Genomic DNA, 11,973 nt, shown 5'->3' on the forward strand with positions numbered 1-11,973 from the left:
AGGAGATGATCAGGGAGGGGTACAAGTTGTCCACATTTTTACAGAGGAGAATGCCCACCCCAGCCTCTGGATTCACAGGCCAAGACTTCTTCTACTATATCTGGTTGATACCCCAAGAGCTGAACAATATGACAAAAATTCAGGATCTAAATTGTTGATTCATACCCTGAATCTGGACCAAAGATGTATCCCCTGTTTCCTGCACAGTGTTTTAAAAGAGTATGTATTAATTGTGCATGTAAATATGTTAGGTTATTTCACAAGAATAGTTAAGTTCCAGCTTCTTTTGAAAAAACAGCAGGTAACACTGAGTCCATATTCCCATGAGGGGACGATTAGCTCTAGCTCCTCCTTATTTAGATGAGACCTATGCTGTTCAATTCACCAGGGTCTTCTCTTCACCCTGGTGGTTTTCTGCCATCGAGGCATAGAATTAGCTGCCATTTAGTGTAATTCTTTCATGAGCCAATAGTAAAGAGAAATATAAATTTTTCTTTTTCCTTTGTCCCTATAATATACAGAATAATGAACCAACAAGAGCAAAGAACAAGTCAAAGAAATGGCAAAGAAGATATTTCTTTGGGAAAGTGAATAATCGTCCCTCAGCCATCCCACTTCTCTTATTTATGTCACCTGTCTAAGCCTCCAAGAGTATTTGTATTTTGGACTCCTGGACTAAGGATTCATGTGGATAAATGATTAACAAATGGGTGGAGGCCCCCATAAAAGCACTTTTCTTTTCCGAAGGCTATTCCTGATTGGAGTCAAGACTTCTATCCTGAGTTAGAGGTGCCTTATTCAGACTCTTGCTTGTGTGAGTGTAGTAGGATCCATTCCTTCAGGTCAGCCTCTCAGATGGGTGCCTACTGTGGCCATGGCGCCATGCCAGAGGACTGGGTGGGCATGGGCATGAGGGTGCAACAGTGACTGAGGTCTCTACTCTCCAGAGGCAAAAAATAAACCTCAAGGAAGGCTTGAGCCACCAGGGGTCTGACTCTAAATAGTGATACTATCAGCCTTATTTTTTTTATTTTTAGTTGACATGTAATTATACATATTTATGGGACACAGAATAGTATTTCAATACATGTAAACAATGTGTAATATTCAAATCAGGGTAATTAGTGTATTTGTCACCTGAAACATTTATTATTTTTTTCTGTTCAGTACATTCAAAATCCTTTCTTCTGGCTACTGGAAAACATAAAGTAAATTGTTAGCTATAGTCATCCTACAATGCTATAGAACATTAGAACTTATTCCTCCTGCCTTGTTGTCATTTTTTATCAGTTAACCAACATCTACTATCTCCCCGCCTCCTTTCCTCATGCTCCTGTGACCACTGTTCTACTCTCTGCTTCTATGAGATCAACTTTTTTAGCTCCCACATATGGGTGAGAACAGGCAGTGTTTGTCTTTCTGTGCCTGGTTTATTTTACTTACCATAATACCCTCCAGCCTCATCCATATTGCTGAGAATGACAAGATTTCATCCTTTTTATGGCTGCATAACATTCAACAGTGCATATGCCACATTTTCTTCATTCATTCATCTGTTGATGGGCACTTAAGTTGATTCCATATCTTGGCTATTGTGAATAGTTCTGCAATAAACATGAAAGTGTAGATATCTCTTTGATACACTGATTTCAGTTCTTTTGGATCTAAACCCAGAAGTGGGATGGCTGGACTATAGGGCAGTTCTCTTTTTAGTTTTTTGAGGAAACTCCACTCTGTTTTACACAATTTATCAGACTTATTTTCCCCTCCTCATCACACATGGCAGATAATTTGTCACGAGGGATGTCCCTCCCAAAGCCTGCCCAGAATGGATGTGTCCTGAAATAATATTTTGAAATAAGAGCTGGTATTTTTCTCTATACTTTCTGTGAGATCCTGTGTACTCTATCTGCTAAGAACTCCACTTCCATGGATCGTAAGAAGGCTAACACACAAAAATAAGATGTTTTTGCTTTTCCTCTTTGTAAGAATAGATAAGTTCCAGCAGAGATTTCATGCTCCAAGACTAGAGATGAACCTGCTTGGACGTTTATGCAAACCTCTGCTCAAATGTCCCTTCCTTGGAAAGGCTTTTTCTCACCCACTCAGCTTGAAATCAGATCCCTCTTCACCACCCCTCATCACTTTCTTCCCACTCTTCCCTGAGATCATTGTGTGTACATTTTGCTTGTTTAATGGTATTCTCATCACTAAGTTGTGAGCCCCTTTGGGGCTGGTACCTGATCAGTCTACTCATGGGGTTATCTTCAGTGCATAGGGGAGAAGCTCAACAAATATTGATTGAATTGATGAATGAGGTGTATTTGATGCTTGTGGGTCTTTGAGAAATGGCATTGCCTTTTGCCACATACATGCAGTTTTTAGGTGGGTGGGGTGTATGGTGGGTGTGCTGGCAATGGAAACCTCACATCAGTGAGGAGCTCCAAGAGCAAAAAAACCATGCTTCTTCTCAAGTAGAGACTGGGGGTGGGGACAAAGCTTCCAGGGTGTACACAACCACATGTCATGCCTGGGTCGACAGGGCAGCTCATGGTGGGGAAGCAGTGGAAGTTTCCTAGGCACTGGGGGCATGCTGGGTTTAATTCAGGAGCTGATGGGGTTGGCAGGCCTCAAGACTGTTCATGGAGCACCTGATAGGGATGAGGAAATCTCACGGGTGCCACCTTGAAGAAACGATGACATTGGAGACCAGGGCTGCACCTGTCTCTCTAGTGCTTTCCCACTACATTGGCCCCTCTACTCAAATCCAGATAAAGTGAGAAGACAGACCAACACTGAATCAACTGAAAGTAAGCTTCCACCACTCAGTGAGATGGGAGTCTAGAAACTGAGCTTTTTAAGAACGTTATATTTCTCACACATCAGTATTTATGAATCGAAATTTCTATTTCTCACATGAACAGTTCCTCGTGGCTGTATTTGCACCACTTGCAAACCACTCATGGATTCCAAGAGTGATGCAGTTATGGGAATAAGCTGGAATCCACTCTAATTTATTCCTAAAAAGTAATTGTTCCATAAGGTTCCATAATTCAGTTCTTATTTGTCAGGTTACTTGTTAATGCCCATTGCAACTGATTATGAAAATGTGTTTCACACCTGCTGCGAACATAGAAGTAAAAAATAAATTTTGAAGGTACCTGTTGTAACGTTGTAACAGGGAAAGACCTGGACTATGAATCATAGGACCCTGGTTCTGGTGACAGCTATGCCACCTATTAGCTGTGGGTGCTTGGCAAGTCCCTTTCCCTCTTTGGGCGTCTGTCTTCTCATCAGATTATGGAAGGAAATGAAATGACTCATCAATTGCATGTCATTGTGATAACTGCATACCTACTGTACTGTTATATATGTAGTGATTTTTCTTTCATTCAACTAAGAATTTGAATATTTCAGTTATGTTGCTTGAAATCATCCAGCAATAGGATGACTGAACTTTAAAAGTCCCTTCTCCCCCTGACACTCTGGCCTGTGCCCTGTGATTCTAGAATTGAGAGACTGAGCCATTCCCAAACACCCTGTGAGCAGACAGTCTATTGAGCCCATCACATGAACATAGGGGTTGCCCCCTGTCTTTTGTTTCCAAGGCATGGCTGTAGCTGCAGGTGATTCTTAGATAAATAACTAGAAAATATTTGACAGCCTCACCTCCGTTAAATATTCTTCCAAGGGATTTCAATTGAGTCTCCTGTTTTCAGGTCATTTAGAGTTTGCTACTTCTAAAGTGCCTCTTACCATCATGGTGTGATGCAGAGTTTTCCATTCCATGCTTCCATTGAAATAAATAAATCGAAATGAAGGCGAGGATTTGTCAGGTTTCCACTAGAGGGCAGCAGAGTAGTGAGAATCAGGGTTCTCAGAGGCTTTGTAGAAGTGTTGACATGTGACTTGGCAATTGAATAATTTTTGATACTGTCCTGACACATAAACACCTAGAAGCAGGTTTTCAAAGGTTATTTGCACACTAAAAGAGGAATTAAGAAAACGAACTTGCATGCCAAAAGTAATTTTCAATATTCTACAAAGAACCGTAGCTTCATTATAAGATTGTTTTTAGAGAATATTCAGCTATCGTTAACTGGATATGTTAAACTTAACTGGCAAACACGCATTCAAAATAAATTAGGCTGAATGGACCTAAGAAAGTAGATCCAGTGACTAATAAAAAATTTCTGCTGGGATTTGGGGGCTGGCCAACTCACCCAAAAGGAGAAATTGGGCTTTAAGTGATTTTTCTAGATCTTCCAGCCCTGGGGGCTCCTAGGCTTGTGGTATTAGCATGGTTAAACAGTTGTGCACATACTGCACTGTTTTGTGTGTGTGTGTGTGTGTGTGTGTTATTGTGGTCATTTATTTTTAAGGTATTACTCTACCTTCAGCATAAAAAGTCAGCAAATTATCAGAGTTTATTCCATTGACATTCTCACATCTTGAGAAATAGCCCATTTGTATTATCACAGTTTGATATATTTCCCATTTACTGAGCTTCCTTGGCAAGCTGGCATTTTAATTTAATTATACTTTTTGCTAATGGTCTTTATTTTTCAGTGTCTGTGTAAAACGCCCGTAGGTTTGATTATCTGCCCCCCTCCTCTTCCCAGTGCCGAGCTATAGTGCAAATTTATAAACTGACAAAATTCAGTGTAAAATTCAGGAAGGTGAAATTAAGGAATTTGTAAAGAAATCCTGCTTAAATGCTGAAGTCTTTTCTTCGCTTGCAGAGGACGACTCCCTCTTGCATAAGTTTAGTTCCTGGCCTTGGTGTCTCCAATAGGAACCCAGAACAGAGGCATGTGGCCTGTGTCCTTGTCCCTCTCTGTGCTAGCTCAGACTCTGTCCCCCTCTGTGTCAGGTAAGAGAGAGTTTCTGTGCCAGATCAGAGAGGGTGTCCCTCTGAGCTGACATAGAGAGGGACAAGGCACAGAGAGGAATGAGGACCTCCAAGAGTTTGAACTCTTCCGAGGGTATCCTCTGAGCCTCAAGGGATATAGCAACAATGATAATAGCAGGGTTTTCTTGGCTTATTGCTGGGAGCTTATGGAGGCTTCTCCCTTTAGAATAGAAACTGATCGTGTAGCGCTGTAGCTTTCCTTGAAGACTGTAGGCTGGGTAGTGGAGTCTGGACCACAGGCCCTACCAGGACCCTAGGGCTGTGTTGGTGTGCATTTAGTAGTAAAAAGGAGCTAATGAATGGAAATACCCAGAGAGGCAAGTACACACATCCATGCTCATATTTCACAGAAGTGTGCACACTCTGTTTCCTTGATCCTAAGACGCTGCTGACTGTAAGACACACCATTGATCCAATAATAGCCCTCCAAGGAAAAAAAAAAAAAGAAGAAGAAGAAGAAGAAAGAATCACTGCCAGATTAAACTTACACATCAATTGTAGGGTACATCCCAGGTTCAGAAATGCCAAAAAGTGGAAAACAAAGGCTGATTTCAAAATCTTAGAAATTTGGCATATCTAATTTTGATAGATGTATTTAAGGTAAAGCTCCTCCCAAAATTTGTCCTGAAGAAAAACTCAGGATTTGAAACCTATGCAACCACAGTCAAGTTTCTAAGTCATGATCCATAAACGGGCTAGCAAAGTGTGAGAATAGTCTTTGTCTGTGGAAGTGCTCTGCAACTGTAAAGTTCTGGGCAAATGTTGGCTTTTGGTATTTTATTTCACTGGATCTGTGTTATCTATTTGTTTTTGTTTGACTCGTCTTTTTTACACAGGACCCCTCCCCCCGGGACCCAACCTGTCCTTATGACCCCCTTACCCCTTCATCTGTCTCATCAGCTTGGATGATTTGCCTTATAGAAGTGTGTAGATGACAAGCAATTCATTTAATCAATTTAGTGAAGCCTAGGACCATTTATTTGCCTGTGCCTGTAAAGGTATCCCTCCACTCCTGCTGAGAATGCGGAGAGAAACAGGAGAGTTATAATGGTGAAGGGTTTTCTATTAAAGTAGAGGGAAGTTGTACAAGAGAGGGGGCAGTGACAAAAATAAGTGTATCAGGCACAGTCTTGGTGACACTAGTCAAGAGCCTCAGGAACCTACCCACTGCACACCTTGGACAGAGTGATGCAGGTCCCAGCCACGGCAGAGATGCTGCTGGCTGCAGTACTGACGGGAAGGCAAGAAAGGGACAAACAATAGAAGAACAGGGCGTGTTAATTACCTTACTCAAGGGATCTTATGAAACATGGCAAACACATAAATTGACATAGTGAATATGATTACCGCAGGATTTCATTTTCATGCAGAGGAGCAAAGGGAAAGAGATAGAGGCTTATATGCCACTCTCTATGATGTTTGTTCTCTCTTCTGCAAACAGAAGTCCTACTCTTATCTATCAGCCTCCTCACTGCTCAGCCTTCTTGGTGATTACGCTGTCTCTCTTTTGCCTCTCCATTTGCTCCTCAGTTACTTGCTTGATTGAATGAAATTCTTTTGCACTATGGGAGGCAGGATATAGTCAGAGAGGTAATGGGAACCAGATCATGGAGAGTTGGAAGGACTTTGCATCTCTCTGGTATTATTGGTGGTGACTCCTTGGCATAAGAACAGACAGTGTGGGTGGGATGCCACAGCGAAGCAGAGAGACCATTTAGCAGAGGTGAGATGGATGCGATGGGGGGAGAGGAGGAGGGGAAGGAGGAGTTTGACACCAAAGAGGGCCGGGGGGGAAGAAGTTGTCAGATTCTGATATATTTTTAAAATATGGAATTGGATGCAGCTATGACAAAAACATAAGAGCAGAGGAAGATGACACCCAAGTTTTGGCTGGAGCAATCAGAAGAATGATGTTGTCACTTTTTGATATGGAGAAAATATTTGCTTTAAAAATGTGAAGTGTTAAATTTGTACTTGTTGAAAGAGGAAACAAGTAATGTTGGGGACAAAGTGAGGTTTCATGACAGAGACCAGAATTCAAGAGATGACACAGGAGAGAGAAACAACAAGAGAAAACAAACATTGGAAGAGATTCAACCCCTTGACAAACACTTGGCTGTGCAGCCGGCTGGATCAGAGTCAACCTGGAAAGATGTTTGCCTTGAATTACTATCAAATCACTTGCGTGTGTGTGTGTGTGTGTGTGTGTGTATATGTGTGTTGCCTTGTCTTCTCTTCATTTGTGGAATCATAAGTTCTTGGGCAATAGGGTTCTAACTCTCTGGCACATAGTAATCCTTAAGTTGACCCTTCCTAATTGGCTGTCCGGGGCAGCTACAATAGCCTGAACCTAACTTATCTCCTTGTACTAACTTCCCAAATCTAATCAAAAGGATGGCCCAGTGTGAGAGGAAGCCTCTTGTATTGTCTGGTGGCTTTCTGCTCTCAGAACAGCATGTTTCTCCTATTCCCACATTCAGAAGATAGATACTGCATGAAACACCATGGTGTCTTCACCTTCTTGGTCTAGTCTAGGGGTCCAAGAGAGGGAAGAGTCCTGGGATAGTTTTCCTAGCAAAGAGTTCAGCCTCGAGTTGCTAGAATTTTAAAGAAAAGAAGTAACAAATTGCAATTCAGTGCAGTCAGTCCTTTTAAATTTTGCATTTATGGGACCCCATATTCAGCCACTAACGGGTGGCAGATGAGATGGTTAGAAAGCTGGTGATGTGGGAGACACTTGAATATTCTGCAAACCAAAGATAAGTCCATATTGCCTCTCTTGTTCACTTTCGTTGGGAAGGTGATGTGGCTGCTGAATGGATATGAGTCAGAACTGGTGGTATCTACTAAGAAAAAGGAAGATTCATGGTTCTTCTTAGGATAAGCATGCATTGCTCAATCATTATTTAGTAGATGTATCATTGATCCTAAGCGCCCTTTTCTTCCTTTAAGGGACTGAGTGGAGAAAACAATCTTGTTTGCTGGGGTCTACTCCTCATCACTGATGGTCAGGGTTGGGTCATTTTCACCTATCATTTGTCGTAATGGTGTTGAGTGCATGACAAAAGCAGCCTCACCAGCTGATGGAGGAAGCACCCTCAGGGGTCTTGTTGGCTGAAGGAATTGGGAACAGCTCTCCTTGGAAGATGGGAAATGTCTGCCCACAGGTTTCAAAACTGCAAGTACAGTGCCTTGATTGGGCTCAGGTCAACCATGTATGGGTTGCTGCAGTCCCTGGGCCGTTGCCTCTGTGACATCTTCATGTGCTCATTTACAGTGGGTCTTGGAAAAAAGGCTGGAAAATACTGAAGAAAAAGGTTGGAAAATACTGAAGAAAAAGGTTGGAAAATCCTGGGGAACCATGGAAGCCATGAGATGTTTTTGCTTTCCAGTGAAATAGTTTTCCCCCTTCAGAAAGGGACATCTGGTAGTAACAGATGTGGAAAAAGACACCTGGAGCGTGGGGGGATATCACCCATTTCATTGCCTGGAAAGAGATGTTTACTATGGTGTTAGCTCTTTTCTTTCTTTGCTATATAGGATAATAGTGTGAGTTGGGCTTAAATCTCAGCTCTCCCACTTAACAGTCGTGTGAGTGCGAAGAGTCACTTGAACTCGTGACTCAGTTTCTTCATGTATGTAATGAGTATAAACAGAATGCCTATTCTTAGTATGACAGTGAGAATTAGAAAGCATAATATATTTACAACAGGCAGAACAGTGCTTGATGCTAGAAAGCATTCAGCAAGTGTTGTTCTGTTGTAGTTGTGCCATTGTAGTTGTGATGTTGTCATGCTGTTGTGCTGTTGTAGTTGTATTGTTGTAGTTGTTATGCTGCTGTAGTTTTGTTGTTTTCCTGTAGTAGTTTTGTTGTGCTTTTGTAGTTGTGCTATTGTAGTTGTACTGTTGTAGTTGTGCTGTTGTAGTTGTGTTGTTGTGCTATCGTATTGTGTTGTGCTGTTGTAGTTGTGTTGTTGTGCTGTAGTAGTTTCATTGCTGTGCTATTGTAGTTGTGTTGTTGTTATTGCCAAAACCATTCATCCTCCTGGAGTCATCTGAGTTCTCCACAAGCAAGGATGGATGGAGAAGTAAAAGAAAAGCCATGGGTGCCACAGCTGAGAGGAAGAGCAAGAATGAACAGAATGGTGATGGGAAGAAGACACCGGAGCCCTTCCCAGCAGAATCTAGTGGGGAAGAAGAGACAAGAGTCTTATATTACTTCCCATCCCATTTGTACAGAGTCAGAACTGGTGAGCGACAGAGCTTGGATCTTGAGTACCTGATGCCCTCAATTATTTGTCCCTTCTACTGGCCCAGAAGGCTGGCATATGATTTTTGCCATTTGAGCCCCCAAAGAGGGAGGTCCAAGCAGCCAGACTCTTTTGCTGTGGGAGAAATCTGCTTCTGCAATTGTGAGGTGTGAGCACCAAGTGCGAAGTTTTTCTGGAACAGAGATAAGGGATGAAGCAGAAGAGACAGAAAGTTTGTTTTCTGTGCACCGTCTGTCTCCCCACCTTGGTACCTGTATAGTATTCAACACATAACTGTTTCTTTACAGTTGTCTGTATTTACTGAAACTAGAAGTAATCAAGTTAAAGAGCTCATTAGGGTGGTTCTTAATTCAATATGATTGGTGTTCTTATACAAAGTGGAAACTTGGACACAAAGACAGACATTCCTAGAGGGAAGATGATGGAAAGAGACACAGAGAAAAGATGGCCATCTACAAGCCAAGGAGAGTGGCCTAGAACACATCCTTCCTTCACAGCCCTCAGAAGGAACTAACCCTGCCAACACCTTGAATTTAGAACTTCTAGCCTCTAAAACTGTGAGACCATACGTTTCTGTCGTTTAAGCCACCCAGTTTGTGGTACTTCATTATGGCAGCTCTAGCAAACTAATATAATTACCTATGGCATTTATGACATCTCGGGTCATTCCATTGTGCCTTCCAATATACCCACTGGTTGCTTAATAGGATCTTTGGAGATGTAGGTAACAGAATCTGTACTATCAAGTTTACCTCTAAAGGCAAATGAAATAGACTACACATAATGGTTTGGAATGGTGATACTGTGGGTCAGAAATTTGGGAAAGGCTCAGTTGGGTATTTTGCTGCTGGTCTTGTAGGATCACTCATGTGACTTCAGTTTTAGGGACTCATCTTTGGCTGGAAAGTCTAAGATGGCTTCACTTGCAAATCTGGTGGCTGATACTGACTAGGACAGCAAGGACAACTGTGACAGCTGGATGACCAGTTGACTTCTCATTCTTGGCGAGGCCAGCCTAGACTTTTTTGCATGGCAACTGTAGGGCTCCAAGAGCTTTATCCACGCTCTTAATTATTTCCTTGGAATGGTTTCCCAGAAGTGAAATTGCTGGGTCAAAGGGCATGCATAGCGTTAAGGCTTTACCTTAATAATACAGAAGTGCATTTTCTTTTAATAGGTATTACAACCAGGTAAATATCTATATACCAATATTTCCTTTGCTAATATTTTCTATCACTCACACTCACGTGTAGGGGGAAAAAAAAGCCTCACGCTTTACCTGACTGCATTCAATCAATTCCTAAATTATGTAGTGCAAGTGGAAATGTAATTCAGTACATATATCCCTGAGGAACAAGTGAACTACACATTTGTTAAGTGGGTTTCATTCCCCAACATGAAACATATCCCAATTTTTCTAGTTGAAGAAGAGAAAGGAACGTGAGATTATTTTTTTAAATTATTTTATTCCTAAAACCAAACAACGTATCTACACTTTTCTTTGTTTAGGAAAACCATGAATTTCTACAATTTCTACTTCTATCGCAAGTATAATTGGAGCATCTATTCATTCAAAATCCAAGCTGATATGCGTAAAAACCTGGCTGCCATTTTGTTTTAAGCGCTCTAACAGAACATTATTCTCTATGTAGATATTTTCCACTAGAGAGCCATATGGGGTCAAAGTGAGTAGGGTGGTGGAGCAGGAAGCTTCAGAGAGAATGCCTTTTTACATCTAAGAAATGCTGGATGCCCATCTGCTTATACACAGACACATGAACGAGAGAGAAAAACACAAAGTCCATAGAAGAATTACTACTCCTTGTGTCCTCCCCACATAGTCAACCTTTCCCCAAATTTTCTTCTAAGAGAGACAGATACACAGAGGCCAGATATCAAATAGTTACATTTCATTACCTCATTTATTAGTCAGTAAGAAGAGGAAAAAAGTAGTCAAATATCTGAAAAAGATTCTGAAATTCAAATCTTTTGAAAAAGTTTCTGAAAACTGTCCTCAGGTAATTTTTTCTCCCTACTGGCAGGGGGGATAGTAAAGTGAAGAAGATAGGGATGTATTTCTTTGGTTTCTGAATGATTTCTTTCCAAGGGCCTGTATTTCAAGCTGTGTTTTGAGCTAAGCTGTCTTTCTTTATGTTTCTCAGAGAATCTAATACATTTATTTCCTCACTGGTAGGCAAAATAAACAGATAGTAAAGGCTACACTTCATTCCAAACTCTTTATTAAGTTCTTTAAAATCACACTGACATCTTTCATGGATACAACTTTGAACTGGTCTAGGGATGATGGTCGCAGACTTAAATTCTAGTCCAGGCTCAGCCACATACCAGGAATGTGACGACAAATCGCTCACCCTCTCTGAGCCTAGGGGTACTCACCTGCAGTAATAAGAAACTTACCTCTTATTGGCCGGGCGCCGTGGCTCACGCCTGTAATCCCAGCACTTTGGGAGACCAAGGCAGGCAGATCACGAGGTCAGGAGATCGATACCACCCAGGCTAACACGGTGAAACCCTGTCTCTACTAAAAATACAAAAAAAAATAGCCAGGCGTGGTGTGCCTGTAGTCCCGGTCACTCGGGTGGCTGAGGCAGGAGAATGGCGTGAACCCGGGAGGCGGAGCTTGCAGTGAGCCGAGATCGCGCCACTGTACTCCAGCCTGGGAGACAGTGCGAGACTCCGTCTCAGAAAAATAAATAAATAAATAAATAAGATACCTCTTATTTTAAGGGGCTATTAGAGAGTATGGATCAATTGCTACTCTATACAAAG

Source organism: Symphalangus syndactylus, chromosome 11 (genome assembly GCF_028878055.3).
Source record: "Symphalangus syndactylus isolate Jambi chromosome 11, NHGRI_mSymSyn1-v2.1_pri, whole genome shotgun sequence".
NCBI lineage: Eukaryota > Metazoa > Chordata > Mammalia > Primates > Hylobatidae > Symphalangus > Symphalangus syndactylus.